We start from the raw sequence: 27543 nt of genomic DNA on the forward strand, positions 1-27543 counted from the left end.
CATGTATCATCCATAACATGTGATATTATTACACTGCAGACATCCCGGCCCCTCCTGACCCTGTACCATGTATCATCCATAACATGTGATATTATTACAATGCAGACATCCCGGCCCCTCCTGACCCTGTACCATGTATCATCCATAACATGTGATATTATTACACTGCAGACATCCCGGCCCCTCCTGACCCTGTACCATGTATCATCCATAACATGTGATATTATTACACTGCAGACATCCCTGTCCCTCCTGCCCTGTACCATGTATCATCCATAACATGTGATATTATCACACTGCAGACATCCCGACCCCTCCTGACCCTGTACCATGTATCATCCATAACATGTGATATTATTGCACTGCAGACATCCCGGCCCCTCCTGACCCTGTAGCATGTATCATCCATAACATGTGATATTATTACACTGCAGACATCCCGGCCCCTCCTGACCCTGTACCATGTATCATCCATAACATGTAATATTATTAGACTGCAGACATCCCGGCCCCTCCCGACCCTGTACCATGTATCATCCATAACATGTGATATTATTACACTGCAGACATCCCAGCCCCTCCTCACTCTGTACCATGTATCATCCATAACATGTAATATTATTACACTGCAGACATCCCAGACCCCTCCTGACCCTGTACCATGTATCATCCATAACATGTTATATTATTACACTGCAGACATCCCGGCCCCTCCTGACCCTGTACCGTGTATCATCCATAACATGTAATATTATTACACTGCAGACATTCCAGCCCCTCCTGACCCTGTACCATGTATCATCCATAACATGTAATATTATTACACTGCAGACATCCCAGACCCCTCCTGACCCTGTACCATGTATCATCCATAACATGTAATATTATTACACTGCAGACATCCCGGCCCTCCTGACCCTGTACCATGTATCATCCATAACATGTGATATTATTACACTGCAGACATCCCGGTCCCTCCTGACCCTGTACCATGTATCATCCATAACATGTGATATTATTACACTGCAGACATCCCGGCCCCTCCTGACCCTGTACCATGTATCATCCATAACATGTTATATTATTACACTGCAGACATCCCGGCCCCTCCTGACCCTGTACTGTGTATCATCCATAACATGTAATATTATTACACTGCAGACATCCCAGCCCCTCCTGACCCTGTACCATGTATCATCCATAACATGTAATATTATTACACTGCAGACATCCCAGACCCTCCTGACCCTGTACCATGTATCATCCATAACATGTGATATTATTACACTGCAGACATCCCGGCCCCTCCTGACCCTGTACCATGTATCATCCATAACATGTGATATTATTAAACTGCAGACATCCTGACCCCTCCTGACCCTGTACCATGTATCATCCATAACATGTAATATTATCACACTGCAGACATCCCGACCCTCCTGACCCTGTACAATGTATTATCCATAACATGTAATATTATCACACTGCAGACATCCCGGCCCCTCCTGACCCTGTACCATGTATCATCCATAACATGTGATATTATTACACTGCAGACATCCCGGCCCCTCCTGACCCTGTACCATGTATCATCCATAAAATGTGATATTATTACACTGCAGACATCCCGGCCCCTCCTGACCCTGTACCATGTACCATCCATAACATGTGATATTATTACACTGCAGACATCCCGGCCCCTCCTGACCCTGTACAATGTATGATCCATAACATGTAATATTATTACACTGCAGACATCCCAGCCCCTCCTGACCCTGTACCATGTATCATCCATAACATGTGATATTATTACCCTGCAGACATCCCGGCCCCTCCGGACCCTGTACCATGTATCATCCATAACATGTGATATTATTACACTGCAGACATCCCGGCCCCTCCTGACCCTGTACCATGTATCATCCATAACATGTTATATTATTACACTGCAGACATCCCGGCCCCTCCTGACCCTGTACCGTGTATCATCCATAACATGTAATATTATTACACTGCAGACATCCCAGCCCCTCCTGACCCTGTACCATGTATCATCCATAACATGTAATATTATTACACTGCAGACATCCCGGCCCCTCCCGACCCTGTAACATGTATCATCCATAACATGTGATATTATTACACTGCAGACATCCCAGCCCCTCCTGACCCTGTACCATGTATCATCCATAACATGTGATATTATTACACTGCGGACATCCCGGCCCCTCCCGACCCTTTACCATGTATCATCCATAACATGTGATATTATTAAACTGCAGACATCCTGAACCCTCCTGACCCTGTACCATGTATCATCCATAACATGTAATATTATCACACTGCAGACATCCCGACCCTCCTGACCCTGTACAATGTATCATCCATATCATGGAATATTATCACACTGCAGACATCCCGTCCCCTCCTGACCCTGTACCATGTATCATCCATAACATGTGATATTATTACACTGCAGACATCCCGGCCCCTCCTGACCCTGTACCATGTATCATCCATAACATGTAATATTATTACACTGCAGACATCCCGGCCCCTCCTGACCCTGTACCATGTATCATCCATAACATGTGATATTATTACACTGCAGACATCCTGGCCCCTCCTGACCCTGTACCATGTATCATCCATAACATGTGATATTATTACACTGCAGACATCCCGGCCCCTCCTGACCCTGTACCATGTACCATCCATAACATGTGATATTATTACACTGCAGACATCCCGGCCCCTCCTGACCCTGTACCATGTATCATCCATAACATGTGATATTATTACACTGCAGACATCCCGGCCTCTCCTGACCCTGCACCATGTATCATCCATAACATGTGATATTATTACACTGCAGACATCCCGGCCCCTCCTGACCCTGTACCATGCATCATCCATAACATGTGATATTATTACACTGCAGACATCCCGGCCCCTCCTGACCCTGTACCATGTATCAGCCATAACATGTGATATTATTACACTGCAGACATCCCCGCCCCTCCTGACCCTGTACCATGTATCATCCATAACATGTGATATTATTACACTGCAGACATCCCGTCCCCTCCTGACCCTGTACCATGTATCATCCATAACATGTGATATTATTACACTGCAGACATCCCGGCCCCTCCTGGCCCTGTACCATGTATCATCCATAACATGTGATATTATTACACTGCAGACATCCCGGCCCCTCCTGACCCTGTACCATGTATCATCCATAACATGTGATATTATTACACTGCAGACATCCCGGCCCCTCCTGACCCTGTACCATGTATCATCCATAACATGTGATATTATTACACTGCAGACATCCCGGCCCCTCCTGGCCCTGTACCATGTATCATCCATAACATGTGATATTATTACACTGCAGACATCCCGGCCACTCCTGACCCTGTACCATGTATCATCCATAACATGTGATATTATTACACTGCAGACATCCCTGTCCCTCCTGACCCTGTACCATGTATCATCCATAACATGTGATATTATTACACTGCAGACATCCCTGTCCCTCCTGACCCTGTACCATGTATCATCAATAACATGTGATATTATTACACTGCAGACATCCCGGCCCCTCCTGACCCTGTACCATGTATCATCCATAACATGTGATATTATTACACTGCAGACATCCCGGCCCCTCCTGACCCTGTACCATGTATCATCCATAACATGTGATATTATTACACTGCAGACATCCCGGCCCCTCCTGACCCTGTACCATGTATCATCCATAACATGTGATATTATTACACTGCAGACATCCCGGCCCCTCCTGACCCTGTACCATGTATCATCCATAACATGTGATATTATTATACTGCAGACATCCTGGCCCCTCCTGACCCTGTACCATGTATCATCCATAACATGTGATATTATTACACTGCAGACATCCCGGCCCCTCCTGACCCTGTACCATGTTTCATCCATAACATGTGATATTATTACACTGCAGACATCCCGGCCCCTCCTGACCCTGTACCATGTATCATCCATAACATGTGAAATTATTACACTGCAGACATCCCGGCCCCTCCTGGCCCTGTACCATGTATCATCCATAACATGTGATATTATTACACTGCAGACATCCCGGCCCCTCCTGACCCTGTACCATGTATCATCCATAACATGTGATATTATTACATGGCAGACAACCCCGCCCCTCCTTACCCTGTACCATGTATCATCCATAACATGTGATATTATTACATGGCAGACATCCCGGCCCCTCCTGACCCTGTACCATGTATCATCCATATCATGTGATATTATTACACTGCAGACATCCTGGCCCCTCCTGACCCTGTACGATGTATCATCCATAACGTGATATTATTACACTGGAGACATCCCGCCCCCTCCTGACCCTGTACCATGTATCATCCTAACATGTGATATTATTACACTGCAGACATCCCGGCCCCTCCTGACCCTGTACCTTGTATTATCCATAACATGTGATATTATTACACTGCAGACATCCTGGCCCCTCCTGACCCTGTACCATGTACCATCCAAAACATGTGATATTATTACACTGCAGACATCCCGGCCCCTCCTGACCCTGTACCATGTATCATCCATAACATGTGATATTATTACACTGGAGACATCCCGCCCCCTCCTGACCCTGTACCATGTATCATCCATAACATGTGATATTATTATACTGCAGACATTCCGCCCCCTCCTGACCCTGCACCATGTATCATCCATAACATGTGATATTATTACACTGCAGACATCCCGGCCCCTCCTGACCCTGTACCATGTATCATCCATAACATGTGAAATTATTACACTGCAGACATCCCGGCCCCTCCTGGCCCTGTACCATGTATCATCCATAACATGTGATATTATTACACTGCAGACATCCCGGCCCCTCCTGACCCTGTACCATGTATCATCCATAACATGTGATATTATTACATGGCAGACAACCCCGCCCCTCCTTACCCTGTACCATGTATCATCCATAACATGTGATATTATTACCCTGCAGACATCCCGGCCCCTCCGGACCCTGTACCATGTATCATCCATAACATGTGATATTATTACACTGCAGACATCCCGGCCCCTCCTGACCCTGTACCATGTATCATCCATAACATGTTATATTATTACACTGCAGACATCCCGGCCCCTCCTGACCCTGTACCGTGTATCATCCATAACATGTAATATTATTACACTGCAGACATCCCAGCCCCTCCTGACCCTGTACCATGTATCATCCATAACATGTAATATTATTACACTGCAGACATCCCGGCCCCTCCCGACCCTGTACCATGTATCATCCATAACATGTGATATTATTACACTGCAGACATCCCAGCCCCTCCTGACCCTGTACCATGTATCATCCATAACATGTGATATTATTACACTGCGGACATCCCGGCCCCTCCCGACCCTTTACCATGTATCATCCATAACATGTGATATTATTAAACTGCAGACATCCTGACCCCTCCTGACCCTGTACCATGTATCATCCATAACATGTAATATTATCACACTGCAGACATCCCGACCCTCCTGACCCTGTACAATGTATCATCCATATCATGGAATATTATCACACTGCAGACACCCCGTCCCCTCCTGACCCTGTACCATGTATCATCCATAACATGTGATATTATTACACTGCAGACATCCCGGCCCCTCCTGACCCTGTACCATGTATCATCCATAACATGTAATATTATTACACTGCAGACATCCCGGCCCCTCCTGACCCTGTACCATGTATCATCCATAACATGTGATATTATTACACTGCAGACATCCTGGCCCCTCCTGACCCTGTACCATGTATCATCCATAACATGTGATATTATTACACTGCAGACATCCCGGCCCCTCCTGACCCTGTACCATGTACCATCCATAACATGTGATATTATTACACTGCAGACATCCCGGCCCCTCCTGACCCTGTACCATGTATCATCCATAACATGTGATATTATTACACTGCAGACATCCCGGCCTCTCCTGACCCTGCACCATGTATCATCCATAACATGTGATATTATTACACTGCAGACATCCCGGCCCCTCCTGACCCTGTACCATGCATCATCCATAACATGTGATATTATTACACTGCAGACATCCCGGCCCCTCCTGACCCTGTACCATGTATCAGCCATAACATGTGATATTATTACACTGCAGACATCCCCGCCCCTCCTGACCCTGTACCATGTATCATCCATAACATGTGATATTATTACACTGCAGACATCCCCTCCCCTCCTGACCCTGTACCATGTATCATCCATAACATGTGATATTATTACACTGCAGACATCCCGGCCCTCCTGACCCTGTGTCATGTATCATCCATAACATGTGATATTATTACACTGCAGACATCCCCTCCCCTCCTGACCCTGTACCATGTATCATCCATAACATGTGATATTATTACACTGCAGACATCCCCTCCCCTCCTGACCCTGTACCATGTATCATCCATAACATGTGATATTATTACACTGCAGACATCCCGGCCCCTCCTGACCCTGTACCATGTATCATCCATAACATGTGATATTATTACACTGCAGACATCCCGGCCCCTCCTGGCCCTGTACCATGTATCATCCATAACATGTGATATTATTACACTGCAGACATCCCGGCCACTCCTGACCCTGTACCATGTATCATCCATAACATGTGATATTATTACACTGCAGACATCCCTGTCCCTCCTGACCCTGTACCATGTATCATCCATAACATGTGATATTATTACACTGCAGACATCCCTGTCCCTCCTGACCCTGTACCATGTATCATCAATAACATGTGATATTATTACACTGCAGACATCCCGGCCCCTCCTGACCCTGTACCATGTATCATCCATAACATGTGATATTATTACACTGCAGACATCCCGGCCCCTCCTGACCCTGTACCATGTATCATCCATAACATGTGATATTATTACACTGCAGACATCCCGGCCCCTCCTGACCCTGTACCATGTATCATCCATAACATGTGATATTATTACACTGCAGACATCCCGGCCCCTCCTGACCCTGTACCATGTATCATCCATAACATGTGATATTATTATACTGCAGACATCCTGGCCCCTCCTGACCCTGTACCATGTATCATCCATAACATGTGATATTATTACACTGCAGACATCCCGGCCCCTCCTGACCCTGTACCATGTTTCATCCATAACATGTGATATTATTACACTGCAGACATCCCGGCCCCTCCTGACCCTGTACCATGTATCATCCATAACATGTGAAATTATTACACTGCAGACATCCCGGCCCCTCCTGGCCCTGTACCATGTATCATCCATAACATGTGATATTATTACACTGCAGACATCCCGGCCCCTCCTGACCCTGTACCATGTATCATCCATAACATGTGATATTATTACATGGCAGACAACCCCGCCCCTCCTTACCCTGTACCATGTATCATCCATAACATGTGATATTATTACATGGCAGACATCCCGGCCCCTCCTGACCCTGTACCATGTATCATCCATATCATGTGATATTATTACACTGCAGACATCCTGGCCCCTCCTGACCCTGTACGATGTATCATCCATAACGTGATATTATTACACTGGAGACATCCCGCCCCCTCCTGACCCTGTACCATGTATCATCCTAACATGTGATATTATTACACTGCAGACATCCCGGCCCCTCCTGACCCTGTACCTTGTATTATCCATAACATGTGATATTATTACACTGCAGACATCCTGGCCCCTCCTGACCCTGTACCATGTACCATCCAAAACATGTGATATTATTACACTGCAGACATCCCGGCCCCTCCTGACCCTGTACCATGTATCATCCATAACATGTGATATTATTACACTGGAGACATCCCGCCCCCTCCTGACCCTGTACCATGTATCATCCATAACATGTGATATTATTACACTGCAGACATTCCGCCCCCTCCTGACCCTGCACCATGTATCATCCATAACATGTGATATTATTACACTGCAGACATCCCGGCCCCTCCTGACCCTGTACCATGTATCATCCATAACATGTGAAATTATTTCACTGCAGACATCCCGGCCCCTCCTGGCCCTGTACCATGTATCATCCATAACATGTGATATTATTACACTGCAGACATCCCGGCCCCTCCTGACCCTGTACCATGTATCATCCATAACATGTGATATTATTACATGGCAGACAACCCCGCCCCTCCTTACCCTGTACCATGTATCATCCATAACATGTGATATTATTACATGGCAGACATCCCGGCCCCTCCTGACCCTGTACCATGTATCATCCATATCATGTGATATTATTACACTGCAGACATCCTGGCCCCTCCTGACCCTGTACGATGTATCATCCATAACGTGATATTATTACACTGGAGACATCCCGCCCCCTCCTGACCCTGTACCATGTATCATCCTAACATGTGATATTATTACACTGCAGACATCCCGGCCCCTCCTGACCCTGTACCTTGTATTATCCATAACATGTGATATTATTACACTGCAGACATCCCGGCCCCTCCTGACCCTGTACCATGTATCATCCATAACATGTGATATTATTACACTGCAGACATTCCGCCCCCTCCTGACCCTGCACCATGTATCATCCATAACATGTGATATTATTACACTGCAGACATCCCGGCCCCTCCTGACCCTGTACCATGTATCATCCATAACTTGTGATATTATTACCCCGGAGACATCCCGCCCCCTCCTGACCCTGTACCATGTATCATCCAAAACATGTGATATTATTACACTGCAGACATCCCGGCCCCTCCTGACCCTGTACCACGTATCATCCATAACATGTGATATTATTACACTGCAGACATCCCGGCCCCTCCTGACCCTGTACCATGTATCATCCATAACATTTGATATTATTACACTGCAGACATCCCAGCCCCTCCTGACCCTGTACCATGTATCATCCATAACATGTGATATTATTACACTGCAGACATCCCAGCCCCTCCTGATCCTGTACCATGTATCATCCATAACATGTCATTTTATTACACTGCAGACATCCCAGCCCCTCCTGACCCTGTACCATGTATCATCCATAACATGTGATATTATTACACTGCAGACATCCCGGCCCCTCCTGACCCTGTACCATGTATCATCCATAATATGTGATATTATTACACTGCAGACATCCCGGCCCCTCCTGACCCTGTACCATGTATCCTCCATAACATGTGATATTATTACACTGCAGACATCCCGACCCTCCTGACCCTGTACCATGTATCATCCATAACATGTGATATTATTACACTGCAGACATCCCGGCCCCTCCTGACCCTGTGTCATGTATCATCCATAACATGTGATATTATTACACTGCAGACATCCCAGCCCCTCCTGACCCTGTACCATGTACCATCCATAACATGTGATATTATTACACTGCAGACATCCCGGCCCCTCCTGACCCTGTACCATGTATCATCCATAACATGTGATATTATTACACTGCAGACATCCCTGCCCCTCCGGACCCTGTACCATGTATCATCCATAACATGTGATATTATTACACTGCAGACTTCCCGGCCCCTCCTGACCCTGTACCATGTACCATCCATAACATGTGATATTATTACACTGCAGACATCCCGGCCCCTCCTGACCCTGTACCATGTATCATCCATAACATGTGATATTATTACACTGCAGACATCCCGGCCCCTCCTGACCCTGTACCATGTATCATCCATAACATGTGATATTATTATACTGCAGACATCCCCTCCTGACCCTGTACCATGTATCATCCATAACATGTGATATTATTACACTGCAGACATCCCATCCCCTCCTGACCCTGCACCATGTATCATCCATAGCATGTAATATTATTACACTGCAGACATCCCGGCCCCTCCTGACCCTGTACAATGTATCATCCATAACATGTGATATTATTACACTGCAGACATCCCGGCCCCTCCTGACCCTGTACCATGTATCATCCATATCATGTGATATTATTACACTGCAGACATCCCGGGCCCCTCCTGACCCTGTACCATGTATCATCCATAACATGTGATATTATTACACTGCAGACATCCTGGCCCCTCCTGACCCTGTACCATGTATCATCCATATCATGTGATATTATTACACTGCAGACATCCCGGGCCCCTCCTGACCCTGTACCATGTATCATCCATAACATGTGATATTATTACACTGCAGACATCCCGGGCCCCTCCTGACCCTGTACCATGTATCATCCATAACATGTGATATTATTACACTGCAGACATCCCGGCTCCTCCTGACCCTGTACCATGTATCATCCATAACATGTGATATTATTACACTGCAGACATCCCGGCCCCTCCTGACCCTGTACCATGTATCATACATAACATGTGATATTATTACACTGCAGACATCCCAGCCCCTCCTGACCCTGTACCATGTATCATCCATAACATGTGATATTATTACACTGCAGACATCCCGGCTCCACCTGACCCTGTACCATGTATAATCTATAACGTATTATTACTACTTTGAAAACATTGTGGCCCCTTCTGAGCCTGCACTATGTATCATCCATATCGTGATATTATTGTGTGTTTTGCCCCTCCCATCTATTCCTTCCCATGTCCCATGCCTCTTCTCAGCCTGCCATGTGAACATGGTGTTGTTATTTAATGGCCTTTACCCAGTTACATTTGCAGTGTATACCCCATGTATGTATTTGATCACATGAAACCACAGCAGCCTCCATGGTGAATGCTTTGATTTCATGTGATCAGATATATACATGCAGGAGATGTTGCTTATCTAACAGGACCTTAGATGACATCACCCTAGTCACATGACATGAAGTGCACAATGATTTAACAGAGATCTCTCTCATTGTTCCTCACAGCAGCATATCCTAGTAGTAAGACCTGTCAATCAGGAACAAGGAGGCGGGGCGGTGCAGTGAACACTGCACATACTAGACACCGTTATTGTCATCGGACTTGTCAGGTGATTTGCATAAAAGTTTGCAACCTGATTTTTTAACATTGTAGCTATGGAAAGGTGAATGATTTTCCTCCCCTTAGTGACGTGGGATGTAGTTGTACATGATGCCCCGGGTGCAAGATATTGGAGAGCGCTCACGGGCTGAGCCCTTTCCATAGCTGGTAAGTGTTTGCTGCATATTGCAGCAAACACTTACCGGTAACACCTGAAATCGGAGCTAGCACTGTTTGGTGATGTTCACCCATCGATTAGCCGGGGGCATTAAAGAGCCGACATGGTTGCCACCATCTTGACTCGGATTGTCGCTCCCCATGACGTCCACTGCTATGAACCTCGGGTCACACAGAGACCTGAAGCAGTCTCTTTTTACTAAAAAAAATAGTAAAAAAAAAAAAAAAAAAAGTAAAAAAAATTTTTTTATAAAATAAATCAATCCCCCCCTTCTCTTAAACTGATAAAAATATAAATAAACACAATGGGGGTCATTTACTAAGGGCCCGATTCGCGTTTTCCCGACGTGTTACCCGAATATTTCCGATTTGCACCGATTTCCCCTGTATTGCCCCGGGTTTTTGTCTCACGCGATCGGATTGTGGCGCATCGGCCCCGGCATGCACGCGACGGAAATAGGGGGCGTGGACGAACGAAAACCCGACGTATTTGGAAAAATCGCCACATTTTAAAAAAAAAGTGTCGAGGGACACGCACTTACCTTCACCAAGTATAGGATGGTGCACTTCTGCGGACCTCGGGGAACTTCAGCGCAGCAGCGACACCTGGTGGACGTCGGAGGAACTGCCTTAGTGAGTCACCGGAAGACCCTATTCCACCGCAGAGAACGCACCGCTGGATCGCAAATGGACCGGGTAAGTAAATCTTCCCCATTAGGTATCGCCATGTCCCAAAATATAATAGCGGTTATTCCCGGCCTTTAACCCCGTAATGGAAAATAGCGCCCAAAGTTGAAAATGTCATTCTTTTGCCATTTTGAAAATGGCGTCCTTATAGTGGCAGCACTGAAAATGTCCTCAAAAGTCACAAAAAATGACACCACCCACAGCGCGGGCACCGAAGGATGAAAAAGTTATTGGCGCCAGAACATGGCAAAATTAAGAATTTTTTTGTACAGGAGGTTTTAATTTTAGTATTTTGTATTAAAACCTTAAAAAACCTGTAATCATTTGGTCTCCCTGTGATGGCACCGACCCAAAGACCTGTCACATGGGGCGCTCAGTGACAGCCGTAAAATCCAAGCCCATCAATTTTACTGCTTTCAGAATTTTTTTCCCGCTTCCCAGTACACGGCCGGGAATAATAATTACCATAACTATGGAGTGCGATGTGTTACACAAAACACAAGCCCCCGCACAGCTCTGTACATGTAATATTATATCCCATCACTATGGAGTGCGATGTGTTACACAGAAAACAAGCCCCCGCACAGCTCTGCACATGTAATATTATATCCCATCACTATGGAGTGCGATGTGTTACACAGAAAACAAGCCCCCGCACAGCTCTGTACATGTAATATTATATCCCATCACTATGGAGTGCGATGTGTTACACAGAAAACAAGCCCCCGCACAGCTCTGCACATGTAATATTATATCCCATCACTATGGAGTGCGATGTGTTACACAGAAAACAAGCCCCCGCACAGCTCTGCACATGTAATATTATATCCCATCACTATGGAGTGCGATGTGTTACACAAAACACAAGCCTCTTACTTACCTCTTCGACCAACTGAGCTGAGCATCCCGTCCGGCCCCTCTGGTGTCTCCATATCTGCTATGCTCTAATATGACGTTATTCTATACTATTTAGTTATTTAATATATATTTGTCTTCTCAAATTGACTAACTTTCGATATATTTTTTCCACATTTTTTCCTTGTGTATTTATATGTGCTATTATACTCTGGTTTGGCCCATCTCCAGTGCAGCCCCCTCCCCCTGCGTGCCTCCCCCTATCCCATTGTACATATTCTCAGTAAACGCTGGGCGATATATTATCAGATTAATAACCTTTTTTGTCCTTCAGGTTCCTGCTATATATGGAGTTGGATGCACAGGTACATCTTCTGTGGCTCACCTCCTTACATAACCCTTTTATTATTGTAGTTTGGATGATACTTTTGTCCATCCAATCCTTCACATTGGTTGTCACTTACCTTTATTGGCCTGTATAGTTTTCTGGCATATTTCTTCACGCACACTTATCGCTTCGGCAGTATTTCTCATGCTTTCCCTTCACAATACCTTTTTTCTTCACTCGATATTTCAAAAAATGATTTTGTTGTTTCTCTGGTTCACCTACCTCTGCGCCGCAAAAGAATTTATTCCTGTAAGTCGGCAGTTTTCGTGCCGCGATGGACGATGTGAGGATCAATTCCCTCCTCGCATTTACCTCTTTATTATGATATGACTATATCCATCGCTTATATACATCAGCGGTCATGTATCTGCATCTGTATTTTATACCCTATGTATGGTATGTATGTATATATACTCCGATGATATAGGGACTATTTATCCCTCTGCTTATATCCATCTACTCTGGTATAGTTACCCACCGGATACTCATAGCCCGGTCCACAGAGGCATTTCTGTGCCTATCTTTTGGCGCATGCGCTGTTAACACTATACTATCCTCCATGAGTTTCATTCATAACAAATACTTGGCACTGCGCATGCGCGACTTCCGGTGGCTGGCAACGTCACTTCCGGTATCTGGAACGCGCGCCAACAGCTGATCCGGGAGGCGCGCGGCACGGGTGGCTGCATGTGGAGGTGGGTCTCTCCCCTATATATATCTGTTCTGTGTACTACTCACACTTACCTCTGAGGACGCCTGCCTGCACAGGCGATACGCGTGGGGATTCCTTCCTCCAGCTCCCTCCCTGATTGCACTATGCACTTTAGGTAACTATTTTTATTATTTTCTTTATGGTCAAGCTACTTGTAATTATATTGTTTTTCACATGTTTGTATTTCGGATATGTCAGTATTTAACGTCCTGGCATGTCTATCCTATTCATCTATCTTCCTGCATTGTACCCGGGGTTGGTCGCTGGACCTTAGCACATTTAGTGCTTTTTAATTGTTTTTATGTACTTTTGGACTTAATAAAGATTTTCATATTATTTACATACATCCTGTCTTGCTTTTGTGGTTTACAAAAAAACAAGCCCCCGCACAGCTCTGCACATGGAGAAATATAAATGTTATAGATATTTGGAGGTGGGGAGTGAAAAATGAAAACGCAAAAATGAAAAAGGGCTGCGGCGGGAAGGGGTTAAGCGTAGTTTTTAGTGATGTATTTATTTGTAGTGATCTGAGCCCAAAGTAAAACATAAAGGGGCAGATTTACTTACCTGGTGCAGTCGCGTTCTCACGCTGATTCTTGTCTACTAAGGTCCGTGCACCCGATGTCCACCAGGTGTCGCTGCTGCGCTGAGGTCCTTCACCTTCTTCGTCCCGGTGTATGTGAGTTCTGATCTTGCGGCACAAATTTTTCTTTAAATTTCGCAGTTTTTCCGGATCCGTCGGGTTGTCCAACGGCTACGTCCCCGATTTCCATCGCGTGAAAGCCGGCACCGATGTGGCACAATCCGATGGCGTGCGCCAAAATCCCGGGGAAATTCTGAGCAAATCGGAAATATTCGGGAAAACCCGACAAAAATGCGGCGTTCGGACCCTTAGTAAATGAGCCCCAAAGAGTAACAATAAATCATTGGGGAGTCATCAGTCAGGTAGGAGGAATCCTGAATGTCCTGATCTACTTGGTTGGGGTGGGGAGGGGTGGGGGGTCATGGTAAGAGCTCAGTATACAGCTGCAGGAGGGGCACAGGCGGTTTTGGGAGGGTCACTATAGGAGGCTGCAGCGTGGCCTGGGCAGGGGTAACATATTGCGTCACCTCATTAGATCCTACATAAGAAGGGGGTGAGATATGTTTAGGGGTCATTCCCTCAGGACCAAAGGTTTCCTTACACGTGACTGCGGATATGACTGTAAGTACCTCGTGTGTTGTAAACGGGAAAGCCAAGGCGGCCACGTGGGGGAGACCTGGGGAGGTGGACGTGTGCTCTACCGGCAGACCCAAATATCATGCAAATACCTCTAACACCCCATGGCCCAAACATCTATGGGGTACGGGATCTGGAGGCCAGAAGAGCCGCAGCGCGCTCTCCACTCTGTATCGTGTCACCCCCTTTATACAGAGGGGGAAGTCGTCCCTGGGAGCGTTCAGTGCTCTACGTGGAGAGGTCAGTATGGAGATTTGGGTGTCCCCTTATGAAGCCCATGCAGGGTAGACATTTGCGCAGAGCTGCGTCTCCTTGTGTGGGCTGCGTGTTATATAAAATGACTGAATGGGGGTTTTGCACCATTAGGTTGTACAGTGGCGAATCCTATCCCTGCCTGGGCTCCGGAGCCTCAGAGGGCACTAGACACCCTATAACCCACTGCTCCCTACTGTGAGGATGCTGGTGTAGAGCCTCCCCCGAAAGGCGAGTCCCATCCCAACCTGGGCTTACTCCTGCGGCAGCACGAGATTGAGGGCGAAGCTTGAACTGGGGGGTGGAAGGGACAGTCCATGGAGCCCCTAGGGACCAGATGGATAGTGGGACGGGCACCTTGGAAGCTTCACTCTGGCGTGGGCCAATCTAGTGGCTTCCACCCGGGTTGCACCAGAATGTAGCCCAGGGTTGTCCTCACACTGTGAAGGTAATAGGTTCCCGGGGAAGGGGTTACTGAGGCAGGAAGACGATGGTATAACGGTGCCGGCAGCGGAGCACCGCAGGAACGCGTCCAGTTAGCATTATTATAAGCCACACCCCACACCCCCCCCAACAACTTTCTTTTATCATTTTGTATAGACTGTATCTTTTTAACATGATGGAATAAAAAAATACATTTTTAAATATAAAATGATTTATGGCAATGTGTTACCCTTGGGTTTGTTTCCTCAATTACAAGGGGCATCGCATGAGAACAATATAGGGCTTCCGGGCTGTGCCCAAAGAACTTATAAGAAAACACTGGGTACATAACCTCCTGCTCTCCCCTCAGCTCCTCCCCTCAGCTCCTCCCCTCAGCTCCTCCCCACAGCTCCTCCCCTCAGCTCCTCCCCTCAGCACCTCCCCACAGCTCCTCCCCACAGCTCCTCCCCTCAGCTCCTCCCCACAGCTCCTCCCCTCAGCTCCTCCCCTCAGCTCCTCCCCACAGCTCCTCCCCACAGCTCCTCCCCTCAGCTCCTCCCCTCAGCTCCTCCCCACAGCTCCTCCCCTCAGCTCCTCCCCTTAGCTCCTCCCCTCAGCTCCTCCCACAGCTCCTCCCCTCAGCTCCTCCCCTCAGCACCTCCCCTCAGCTCCTCCCCTCAGCTCCTCCCCACAGCTCCGTCTTCTTTCTTAGCGGCTTCCTGGCAGAGACACGTCTATGCACTTTGCCTGTGCACAACCACTATGACGCGGTGGTGTTTCCTCCATTTGTCATTTTAAGGGGGGCTCTGCTGTGTTAACCCTGCAATAATGTGGGGGCTTTGCTGTGAATATTGCGTTAATGGGCGACTCTGCTTTGGACATTTCCTTAATGCGGGCTCTGCTGAGGACATTTCATTAAAGGGGGGCTCTTCTGCGCACATTTTAATAAAGGGGGACACTCTGGACATTTCATTAATGGGGGCTCTGCAGTGGAAATTTCAATAAAGGGGGGCTCAGCTCTCTACATTTGATTAATGGGGGGCTCTTTTGTGGACATTTCATTAAAGGGGGTGAGAGGAGGCTGCATTTCCCACCTTAGGTTTATATGGGTTGGGTTAGATATGAACTATTTGCAGGGTACACAATTTTTTTTCCCAGGGACCATGGAAAGGGGGAACTTTAACCGTTCCTGGAAAATAAATTGGATAAAAAAAGGTTGACGACCATTGATTTAAGGGATAAAATTATTAAATTATTAGCCTCTGCATTGAAACCAGGGGGCTTCAGTCTGGTATCAAGTCATGAGGGACAGGCAGGAGGAGAAATCACTGGAGGATTAGATAAAAGCAAGTGAACGTTACATGCAGTTGGGGAAGTGATAGATCTGCCTGAAACAGGGGGGTTTAGGGCACATTTAAAAGTTTGGTAGTTAGGTATTAGCCGTATAGATGGAGGTAGTGCATTCAAGAGAATAGGTGCAGCTCTGGAAAAGTTCTGGAGATGGCAGTGGGAGGTTCACATTAAGGAAGAGAGTAATCTTCCATCAGTGGAAGATGAAAGAGCAGGGGCTGGGGGATAGACTGATATGAGGAGAGGTAGGGAGGGGCAACCAGTGCAGTGACTGACAGACTGGAGGCATCCGTGTAGTGTGGGGATTAGATGACCATTCTGACTAAGTATAGATTGTAGAGGAGAGTCTAGTGAGTGGAAGAGCAATTAGTAGGGAGGTACAGGAGTCTGGACGAGAGGGAATCTGTGTAACAATTAGCTCTTTAGAGGTTTCCATGGTCGCGAGAGGACACATTCTAACAAACAAGAGGTCGGAGTCCAGCACAACCCTAACACAGTGACATTCTCAGTTATTTTGATAGCCCCTATAAAAATGCAGAGGTCGGTTGGGTTGGTTTGTAGCCGGTAGAAAGACAAGAAATTCAGTCTTAGATTAAGCTCCAGGTAGAGAGAGGATATTATGTTAGAGACAGTACAGAGACAGTCACTAGTGTTCTGGAGTAAGGCAGGGGTGATGTTAGAGACAGTACAGAGACAGTCACTAGTGTTCTGGAGTAAGACAGGGGTGATGTTAGAGACAGTACAGAGACAGTCACTAGTGTTCTGGAGTAAGGCAGGGGTGATGTTAGAGACAGTACAGAGACAGTCACTAGTGTTCTGGAGTAAGGCAGGGGTGATGCTACCTGCAGAAGTATATAGCTGGGTATCATCAACAGAGAGATGATCCTGACAAATCTACTGATGGTTTGTCTGATGGGGGCAGTGTAGACGGGAATGAGAAGAGGACCTAGGACTGAGCCCTGAGGAACCCCAACACTGAGAGCAAAAGAAGGACGGGACCCAAATAGAGGACACTAATAGTGCGGTCACAGAGATAGGAAGAAAACCATGAGAAGCCTTCTGAGGAGGAGCTGGTGGTCTACAGTATCAAACGCTGCCGAGAGATCCAGGAGAACCAGGAGAGAATAGACAGCTCTGGATTTAGCTGTGAGAAAATTGTTGTAGACTTCAGAAAGAGAAGTTTCCGTAACTTGCACAGTACGAAAACCAGATTGTAGGGAGTCATAGAGGGAGTCTGGAGATGAAAGAGAGATTAGAGATTGGTGGGTAGTGAGTAGCACAGGATAATAATAATATTCTTTATTTATCCAAAGTATCATAGTATATAAGGCGGGAAAAGACGCAAGTCCATCAAGTCCAACCTTTAAAAATTAAATAAATGTTTTATCCCCATAACCCGGGATATTTTTTCTCTCCAGAAAATCATCCAGATCTTGAACATGTACATAGAGTCCGCCATAACAACCTCCTGCGGCAGAGAGTTCCACAGTCTCACTGCTCTTACAGTAAAGAACCTTTGTCTAAAGTGATGGTAGAATCGCCTCTCCTCTAGGCGTAGAGGATGCTCCCTGTCTATGGTGATGGTAGAACCTCCTCTCCTCTAGGTGTAGAGGATGCCTCCTGTCTATGGTGATGGTAGAACCTCCTCTCCTCTAGGTGTAGAGGATGCCCCCTGTCTATGGTGATGGCAGAACCTCCTCTCCTCTAGGTGTAGAGGATGCCCCCTGTCTATGGTGATGGTAGAACCTCCTCTCCTCTAGGTGTAGAGGATGCTCCCTGTCTATGGTGATGGTAGAACCTCCTCTCCTCTAGGTGTAGAGGATGCCTCCTGTCTATGGTGATGGTAGAACCTCCTCCCCTCTAGGTGTAGAGGATGCCCCCTGTCTATGGTGATGGTAGAACCTCCTCTCCTCTAGGTGTAGAGGATGCCCCTGTCTATGGTGATGGTAGAACCTCCTCTCCTCTAGGTGTAGAGGATGCCCCTGTCTATGGTGATGGTAGAACCTCCTCTGCTCTAAGTGTAGAGGATGCCCCCTGTCTATGGTGATGGTAGATCCTCCTCTACTCTAGGTGTAGAGGATGCCCCCTGTCTATGGTAATGGTAGAACCTCCTCTCCTCTAGGTGTAGAGGATGCCCCCTGTCTATGGTGATGGTAGAACCTCTTCTCCTCTAGGTGTAGAGGATGCCCCCAGTCTATGGTGATGGTAGAACCTCTTCTCCTCTAGGTGTAGAGGATGCCCCCTGTCTATGGTGATGGTAGAAGCTCCTCTCTTCTCTAGGTGTAGAGGATGTCCCCTGTCTATGGTGATGGTAGAAGCTCCTCTCTTCTCTAGGTGTAGAGGATGCCCCTGTCTATGGTGATGGTAGAACCTCCTCTGCTCTAAGTGTAGAGGATGCCCCCTGTCTATGGTGATGGTAGATCCTCCTCTACTCTAGGTGTAGAGGATGCCCCCTGTCTATGGTGATGGTAGAAACTCCTCTCCTCTTGGTGTAGAGGATGCCCCCTGTCTATGGTGATGGTAGAACCTCCTCTCCTCTAGGTGTAGAGGATGCCCCCTGTCTATGGTGATGGTAGGACCTCCTCTCCTCTAGGTGTAGAGGATGTCCCCTGTCTATAGTGATGATATAACCTCCTCTCCTCTAGGTGCAGAGGATGTCCCCTGTCTATGGTGATGGTAGAACCTCCTCTTCTCTAGGTGTAGAGGATGCCCCCTGTCTATGGTGATGGTAGGACCTCCTCTCCTCTAGGTGTAGAGGATGTCCCCTGTCTATGGTGATGGTAGAACCTCCTCTCCTCTAGGTGTAGAGGATTCCCCTGTCTATAGTGATGATATAACCTCCTCTCCTCTAGGTGTAGAGGATGCCCCCTGTCTATGGTGAAGGTAGGACCTCCTCTCCTCTAAGTGTAGAGGATGTCCCCTGTCTATAGTGATGATATAACCTCCTCTCCTCTAGGTGCAGAGGATGTCCCCTGTCTATGGTGATGGTAGAACCTCCTCTCCTCTAGGTGTAGAGGATGCCCCTGTCTATGGTGATGGTAGAAGCTCCTCTCCTCTAGGTGTAGAGGATGCCCCCTGTCTATGGTGATGGTAGAAGCTCCTCTCCTCTAGGTGTAGAGGATGCCCCCTGTCTATGGTGATGGAAGAACCTCCTCTCCTCTAGGTGTAGAGGATGTCCCCTGTCTATGGTGATGGTAGAACCTCCTCTCCTCTGGGTGTAGAGGATGCCCCTGTCTATGGTGATGGAAGAAGCTCCTCACCTCTAGGTGTAGAGGATGCCCCCTGTCTATGGTGATGGTAGAAGCTCCTCTCCTCTAGGTGTAGAGGATGCCCCCTGTCTATGGTGATGGAAGAACCTTCTCTCCTCTAGGTGTAGAGGATGTCCCCTGTCTATGGTGATGGTAGAACCTCCTCTCCTCTAGGTGTAGAAGATGCCCCTGTCTATGGTGATGGTAGAAGCTCCTCTCCTCTAGGTGTAGAGGATGCCCCCTGTCTATGATGATGGTAGAACCTCCGCTCCTCAGGGTGTAGAGGATGCCCCTGTGTATGTTGATGGTAGAACCGCCTCTCCTATAGGTGTAGAGGATGCCCCCTGTCTATGGTGATGGTAGAACCTCCTCTCCTCTGGGTGTAGAGGATGCCCCTGTCTTTGTTGATGGTAGAACCCCCTCTCCTAAAGGTGTAGAGGATGCCCCATGTCTATGGTGATGGTAGAACCTCCTCTCCTCTAGGTGTAGAGGATGCCCCTGTATATGGTGATGGTAGACCCTCCTATCCTCTAGGTGTAGAGGATGCCCCCTGTCTATGGTGATTGTAGAACCTCCTCTCCTCTAGGTGTAGAGGATGCCCCCTGTCTATGGTGATGGTAGGGCCTCCTCTCCTCTAGGTGTAGAGGATGTCCCCTGTCTATAGTGATGATATAACCTCCTCTCCTCTAGGTGTAGAGGATGCCCCCTGTCTATGGTGATTGTAGAACCTCCTCTCCTCTAGGTGTAGAGGATGCCCCCTGTCTATGGTGATGGTAGGACCTCCTCTCCTCTAGGTGTAGAGGATGTCCCCTGTCTATAGTGATGATATAACCTCCTCTCCTCTAGGTGTAGAGGATGCCCCCTGTCTATGGTGATGGTAGAACCTCCTCTCCTCTAGGTGTAGAGGATGCCCCCTGTTTGTAGTGATGGTAGATCATCCTCTCCTCTAGGTGTAGAGGATGCCCCCTGTCTATGGTGATGATAGAACCTCCTCTAGGTGTAGAGGATGCCTCCTGTCTATGGTGATGGTAGAACCTACTCTCCTCTAGGTGTAGAGGATGCCCCCTGTCTATGGTGATGATAGAACCTCCTCTCCTCTAGGTGTAGAGGATGCCCCTGTCTATGGTGATGATAGAACCTCCTCTCCTCTAGGTGTAGAGGATGCCTCCTGTCTATGGTGATGTTAGAACCTCCTCTCCTCTAGGTGTAGAGGATGCCCCCTGTCTATGGTGATGATAGAACCTCCTCTCCTCTAGGTGTAGAGGATGCCTCCTTTCTATGGTGATGGTAGAACCTCCTCTCCTCTAGGTGTAGAGGATGCCCCTGTCTATGGTCATGGTAGAATCTCCTCTCCTCTTGGTGTAGAGGATGCCCCTGTCTATGGTCATGGTAGAATCTCCTCTCCTCTAGGTGTAGAGGATGCTCCCTGTCTATGGTGATGGTAGAACCTCCTCTCCTCTAGGTGTAGAGGATGCCCCTGTATATGGTGATGGTAGACCCTCCTATCCTCTAGGTGTAGAGGATGCCCCCTATCTATGGTGATTGTAGAACCTCCTCTCCTCTAGGTGTAGAGGATGCCCCCTGTCTATGGTGATGGTAGGACCTCCTCTCCTCTAGGTGTAGAGGATGTCCCCTGTCTATAGTGATGATATAACCTCCTCTCCTCTAGGTGTAGAGGATGCCCCCTGTCTATAGTGATGGTAGATCCTCCTCTCCCCTAGGTGTAGAGGATGCCCCCTGTCTAAAGTCATGGTAGAACCTCCTCTCCTCTAGGTGTAGAGGATGCCTCCTGTCTATGGTGATGGTAGAACCTCCTCTCCTTTAGGTGTAGAGGATGTCTCCTGTCTATGGTGATGGTAGAACCTCCTCTCCTCTAGGTGTAGAGGATGCCCCTGTATATGGTGATGGTAGAACCTCCTCTCCCCTAGGTGTAGAGGATGCCCCCTGTCTAAAGTCATGGTAGAACCTCCTCTCCTCTAGGTGTAGAGGATGCCTCCTGTCTATGGTGATGGTAGAACCTCCTCTCCTTTAGGTGTAGAGGATGTCTCCTGTCTATGGTGATGGTAGAACCTCCTTTCCTCTAGGTGTAGAGGATGCCCCCTGTCTATGGTAATGATAGAACCTCCTCTCCTCTAGGTGTAGAGGATGCCCCCTGTCTAAGGTGATGGTAGAACCTCCTTTCCTCTAGGTGTAGGGGATGCCCCTGTATATGGTGATGGTAGACACTACTCTCCTCTAGGTGTAGAGGATGCCCACTGTCTATGGTGATTGTAGAACCTCCTCTCCTCTAGGTGTAGAGGATGTCCCCTGTCTATGGTGATGATAGAACCTCCTCTCCTCTAGGTGCAGAGGATGTCCCCTGTCTATGGTGATGGTAGAACCTTCTCTCCTCTAGGTGTAGAGGATGCCCCCTGTCTATGGTGATGGTAGAACCTCCTCTCCTCTAGGTGTAGAGGATGCCCCCTGTCTATGGTGATGGTAGAACCTCCTCTCCTCTAGGTGTAGAGGATGCCCCCTGTCTATGGTGATGGTAGAACCTCCTCTCCTCTAGGTGTAGAGGATGCCCCCTGTCTATGGTGATGGTAGAACCTCCTCTCCTCCAGGTGTATAGGATGCCCCCTATCTATGGTGATGGTAGAACCTCTTCTCCTCTACATGTAGACGATGCCCCCTGTCTATGGTGATGGTAGAACCTCCTCTCCTCTAGGTGTAGAGGATGCTTCCTGTCTATGGTGATGGTAGGACCTCCTCTCCTCTAGGTGTAGAGGATGCCCCCTGTCTATGGTGATGGTAGAACCTCCTCTCCTCTAGGTGTAGAGGATTCCCCTGTCTATGGTGATGGTAGAACCTCCTCTCCTCTAGGTGTAGAGGATGCCCCCTGTCTATGGTCATGGTAGAATCTCCTCTCCTCTTGGTGTAGAGGATGCTCCTGTCTATGGTGATGATAGAACCTCCTCTCCTCTAGGTGTAGAGGATGCCCCTGTCTATGGTCATGGTAGACCCTCCTCTCCTCTAGGTGTAGAGGATGCCCCCTGTCTATGGTGATGGCAGAACCTCCTCTCCTCTAGGTGTAGAGGATACCCCTGTCTATGGTGATGGTAGGACCTCCTCTCCTCTAGGTGTAGAGGATGTCCCCTGTCTATAGTGATGATATAACCTCCTCTCCTCTAGGTGCAGAGGATGTCCCCTGTCTATGGTGATGGTAGAACCTCCTCTCCTCTAGGTGTAGAGGATGCCCCTGTCTATGGTGATGGTAGGACCTCCACTCCTCTAGGTGTAGAGGATGTCCCCTGTCTATAGTGATGATATAACCTCCTCTCCTCTAGGTGTAGAGGATGCCCCCTGTCTATGGTGATGGTAGGACCTCCTCTCCTCTAGGTGTAGAGGATGTCCCCTGTCTATAGTGATGATATAACCTCCTCTCCTCTAGGTGCAGAGGATGTCCCCTGTCTATGGTGACGGTAGAACCTCCTCTCCTCTAGGTGTAGAGGATGCCCCTGTCTATGGTGATGGTAGAAGCTCCTCTCCTCTAGGTGTAGAGGATGCCCCCTGTCTATGGTGATGGTAGAAGCTACTCTCCTCTAGGTGTAGAGGATGCCCCCTGTCTATGGTGATGGAAGAACCTCCTCTCCTCTAGGTGTAGAGGATGTCCCCTGTCTATGGTGACGGTAGAAACTCCTCTCCTCTAGGTGTAGAGGATGCCCCTGTCTATGGTGATGGTAGAAGCTCCTCTCCTCTAGGTGTAGAGGATGCCCCCTGTCTATGGTGATGGTAGAAGCTCCTCTCCTCTAGGTGTAGAGGATGCCCCCTGTCTATGGTGATGGAAGAACCTCCTCTCCTCTAGGTGTAGAGGATGTCCCCTGTCTATGGTGATGGTAGAACCTCCTCTCCTCTAGGTGCAGAGGATGTCCCCTGTCTATGGTGATGGTAGAACCTCCTCTCCTCTAGGTGTAGAGGATGCCCCTGTCTATGGTGATGGTAGGACCTCCACTCCTCTAGGTGTAGAGGATGTCCCCTGTCTATAGTGATGATATAACCTCCTCTCCTCTAGGTGTAGAGGATGCCCCCTGTCTATGGTGATGGTAGGACCTCCTCTCCTCTAGGTGTAGAGGATGCTTCCTGTCTATGGTGATGGTAGGACCTCCTCTCCTCTAGGTGTAGAGGATGCCCCCTGTCTATGGTGATGGTAGAACCTCCTCTCCTCTAGGTGTAGAGGATTCCCCTGTCTATGGTGATGGTAGAACCTCCTCTCCTCTAGGTGTAGAGGATGCCCCCTGTCTATGGTCATGGTAGAATCTCCTCTCCTCTTGGTGTAGAGGATGCTCCTGTCTATGGTGATGATAGAACCTCCTCTCCTCTAGGTGCAGAGGATGTCCCCTGTATATGGTGATGGTAGACCCTCCTCTCCTCTAGGTGTAGAGGATGCCCCCTGTCTATGGTGATGGCAGAACCTCCTCTCCTCTAGGTGTAGAGGATACCCCTGTCTATGGTGATGGTAGGACCTCCTCTCCTCTAGGTGTAGAGGATGTCCCCTGTCTATAGTGATGATATAACCTCCTCTCCTCTAGGTGTAGAGGATGCCCCCTGTCTATGGTGATGGTAGGACCTCCTCTCCTCTAGGTGTAGAGGATGTCCCCTGTCTATAGTGATGATATAACCTCCTCTCCTCTAGGTGCAGAGGATGTCCCCTGTCTATGGTGACGGTAGAACCTCCTCTCCTCTAGGTGTAGAGGATGCCCCTGTCTATGGTGATGGTAGAAGCTCCTCTCCTCTAGGTGTAGAGGATGCCCCCTGTCTATGTTGATGGTAGAAGCTACTCTCCTCTAGGTGTAGAGGATGCCCCCTGTCTATGGTGATGGAAGAACCTCCTCTCCTCTAGGTGTAGAGGATGTCCCCTGTCTATGGTGACGGTAGAACCTCCTCTCCTCTAGGTGTAGAGGATGCCCCTGTCTATGGTGATGGTAAAAGCTCCTCTCCTCTAGGTGTAGAGGATGCCCCCTGTCTATGGTGATGGTAGAAGCTCCTCTCCTCTAGGTGTAGAGGATGCCCCCTGTCTATGGTGATGGAAGAACCTCCTCTCCTCTAGGTGTAGAGGATGTCCCCTGTCTATGGTGATGGTAGAACCTCCTCTCCTCTAGGTGTAGAGGATGCCCCTGTCTATGGTGATGGTAGAAGCTCCTCTCCTCTAGGTGTAGAGGATGCCCCCTGTCTATGGTGATGGTAGAAGCTCCTCTCCTCTAGGTGTAGAGGATGCCCCCTGTCTATGGTGATGGAAGAACCTTCTCTCCTCTAGGTGTAGAGGATGTCCCCTGTCTATGGTGATGGTAGGATGTCCTCTCCTCTAGGTGTAGAGGATGCCTCCTTTCTATGGTGATGGTAGAACCTCCTCTCCTCTAGGTGTATAGGATGCCCCCTGTTTATGGTGATGGTAGAACCTCCTCTCCTCCAGGTGTATAGGATGCCCCCTGTTTATGGTGATGGTAGAACCTCCTCTCCTCTAGATGTAGAGGATGCCCCTGTCTATGGTGATGGCAGAACCTCTTCTCCTCTGGGTGTAGAGGATGCCCCCTGTCTATGGTGATGGTAGAACCTCTTCTCCTCTAGGTGTAGAGGATGCCCCTGTCTATGGTGATGGTAGGACCTCCTCTCCTCTAGGTGTAGAGGATGCCCCCTGTCTACGGTCATGGTAGAACCTCCTCTCCTCTTGGAGTAGAGGATGCCCCTGTCTAAGGTGATGGTAGAACCTCCTCTCCTCTAGGTGTAGAGGATGCCCCCTGTCTATGGTGATGGTAGAACCTCCTCTCCTCTAGGTGTAGAAGATGTCCCCTTTCTATGGTGATGGTAGAACCTCCTCTCCTCTAGGTGTAGAGGATGCCTCCTGTCTATGGTGATGGTAGAACCTCCTCTCCTCTAGGTGTAGAGGATGTCCCCTGTCTATGGTGATGGTAGAACCTCCTCTCCTCCAGGTATAGAGGATGTCCCCTGTCTATGGTGATGGTAGAACCTCCTCTCCTCTAGGTGTAGAAGATGTCCCCTGTCTATGTTGAAGGTAGAACCTCCTCTCCTCTAGGTGTAGAGGATGCCCCCTGTCTATGGTGATGGTAGAACCTCCTCTCCTCTAGGTGTAGAGGATTTCCCCTGTCTATGGTGATGGTAGAACCTCTTCTCCTCTAGGTGTAGAGGATTCCCCTGTCTATGGTGATGGTAGAACCTTCTCTCCTCTGGGTGTAGAGGATGCCCCCTGTCTATGGTGACGGTAGAACCTCCTCTCCTCTAGGTGTAGAGGATGCCCCCTGTCTATGGTGATGGTAGATCCTCCTCTCCTCTAGGTGTAGAGGATGTCCCCTGTCTATGGTGATGGTAGAACCTCCTCTCCTCTAGGTGTAGAGGATGCCCCCTGTCTATGGTGATGATAGAACCTCCTCTCCTCTAGGTGTAGAGGATGCCCCCTGTCTATGGTGATGGTAGAACCTCCTCTCCTCTAGGTGTAGAGGATGCCCCCTGTCTATGGTGATGGCAGAACCTCCTCTCCTCTAGGTGTAGAGGATGCACCCTGTCTATGGTGATGGTAGAACCTCCTCTCCTCTAGGTGTAGAGGATGCCCCTGTCTATGGTGATGGTAGAACCTCTTCTCCTCTAGGTGTAGAGGATTCCCCTGTCTATGGTGATGGTAGCACCTCTTCTCCTCTAGGTGTAGAGGATTCCCCTGTCTATTGTGATGATAGAACCTCCTCTCCTCTAGGTGAAGAGGATGCTCCCTGTCTATGGTGATGGTAGAACCTCCTCTCCTCTAGGTGTAGAGGATACCCCCTGTCTATGGTGATGGTAGAACCTCCTCTCCTCTAGGTGTAGAGGATGCCCCTGTCTATGGTGATGGTAGAACCTCCTCTCCTCTAGGTGTAGAGGATGCCCCTGTCTATGGTGATGGTAGAACCTCCTCTCCTCTAGGTGTAGAGGATGCCCCCTGTCTATGGTGATGGTAGACCCTCCTTTCCTCTAGGTGTAGAGGATGCCCCCTGTCTTTGGTGATGGTAGAACCTCCTGCCCTCTAGCTATAATATCTCCCTATACCAGTGCCAGCCATGATATCTCCCTATACCAGTGCCAGCCATTATATCTCCCTATACCAGTG

The sequence above is a fragment of the Engystomops pustulosus genome, unplaced genomic scaffold, assembly GCF_040894005.1.
Source record: "Engystomops pustulosus unplaced genomic scaffold, aEngPut4.maternal MAT_SCAFFOLD_35, whole genome shotgun sequence".
NCBI lineage: Eukaryota > Metazoa > Chordata > Amphibia > Anura > Leptodactylidae > Engystomops > Engystomops pustulosus.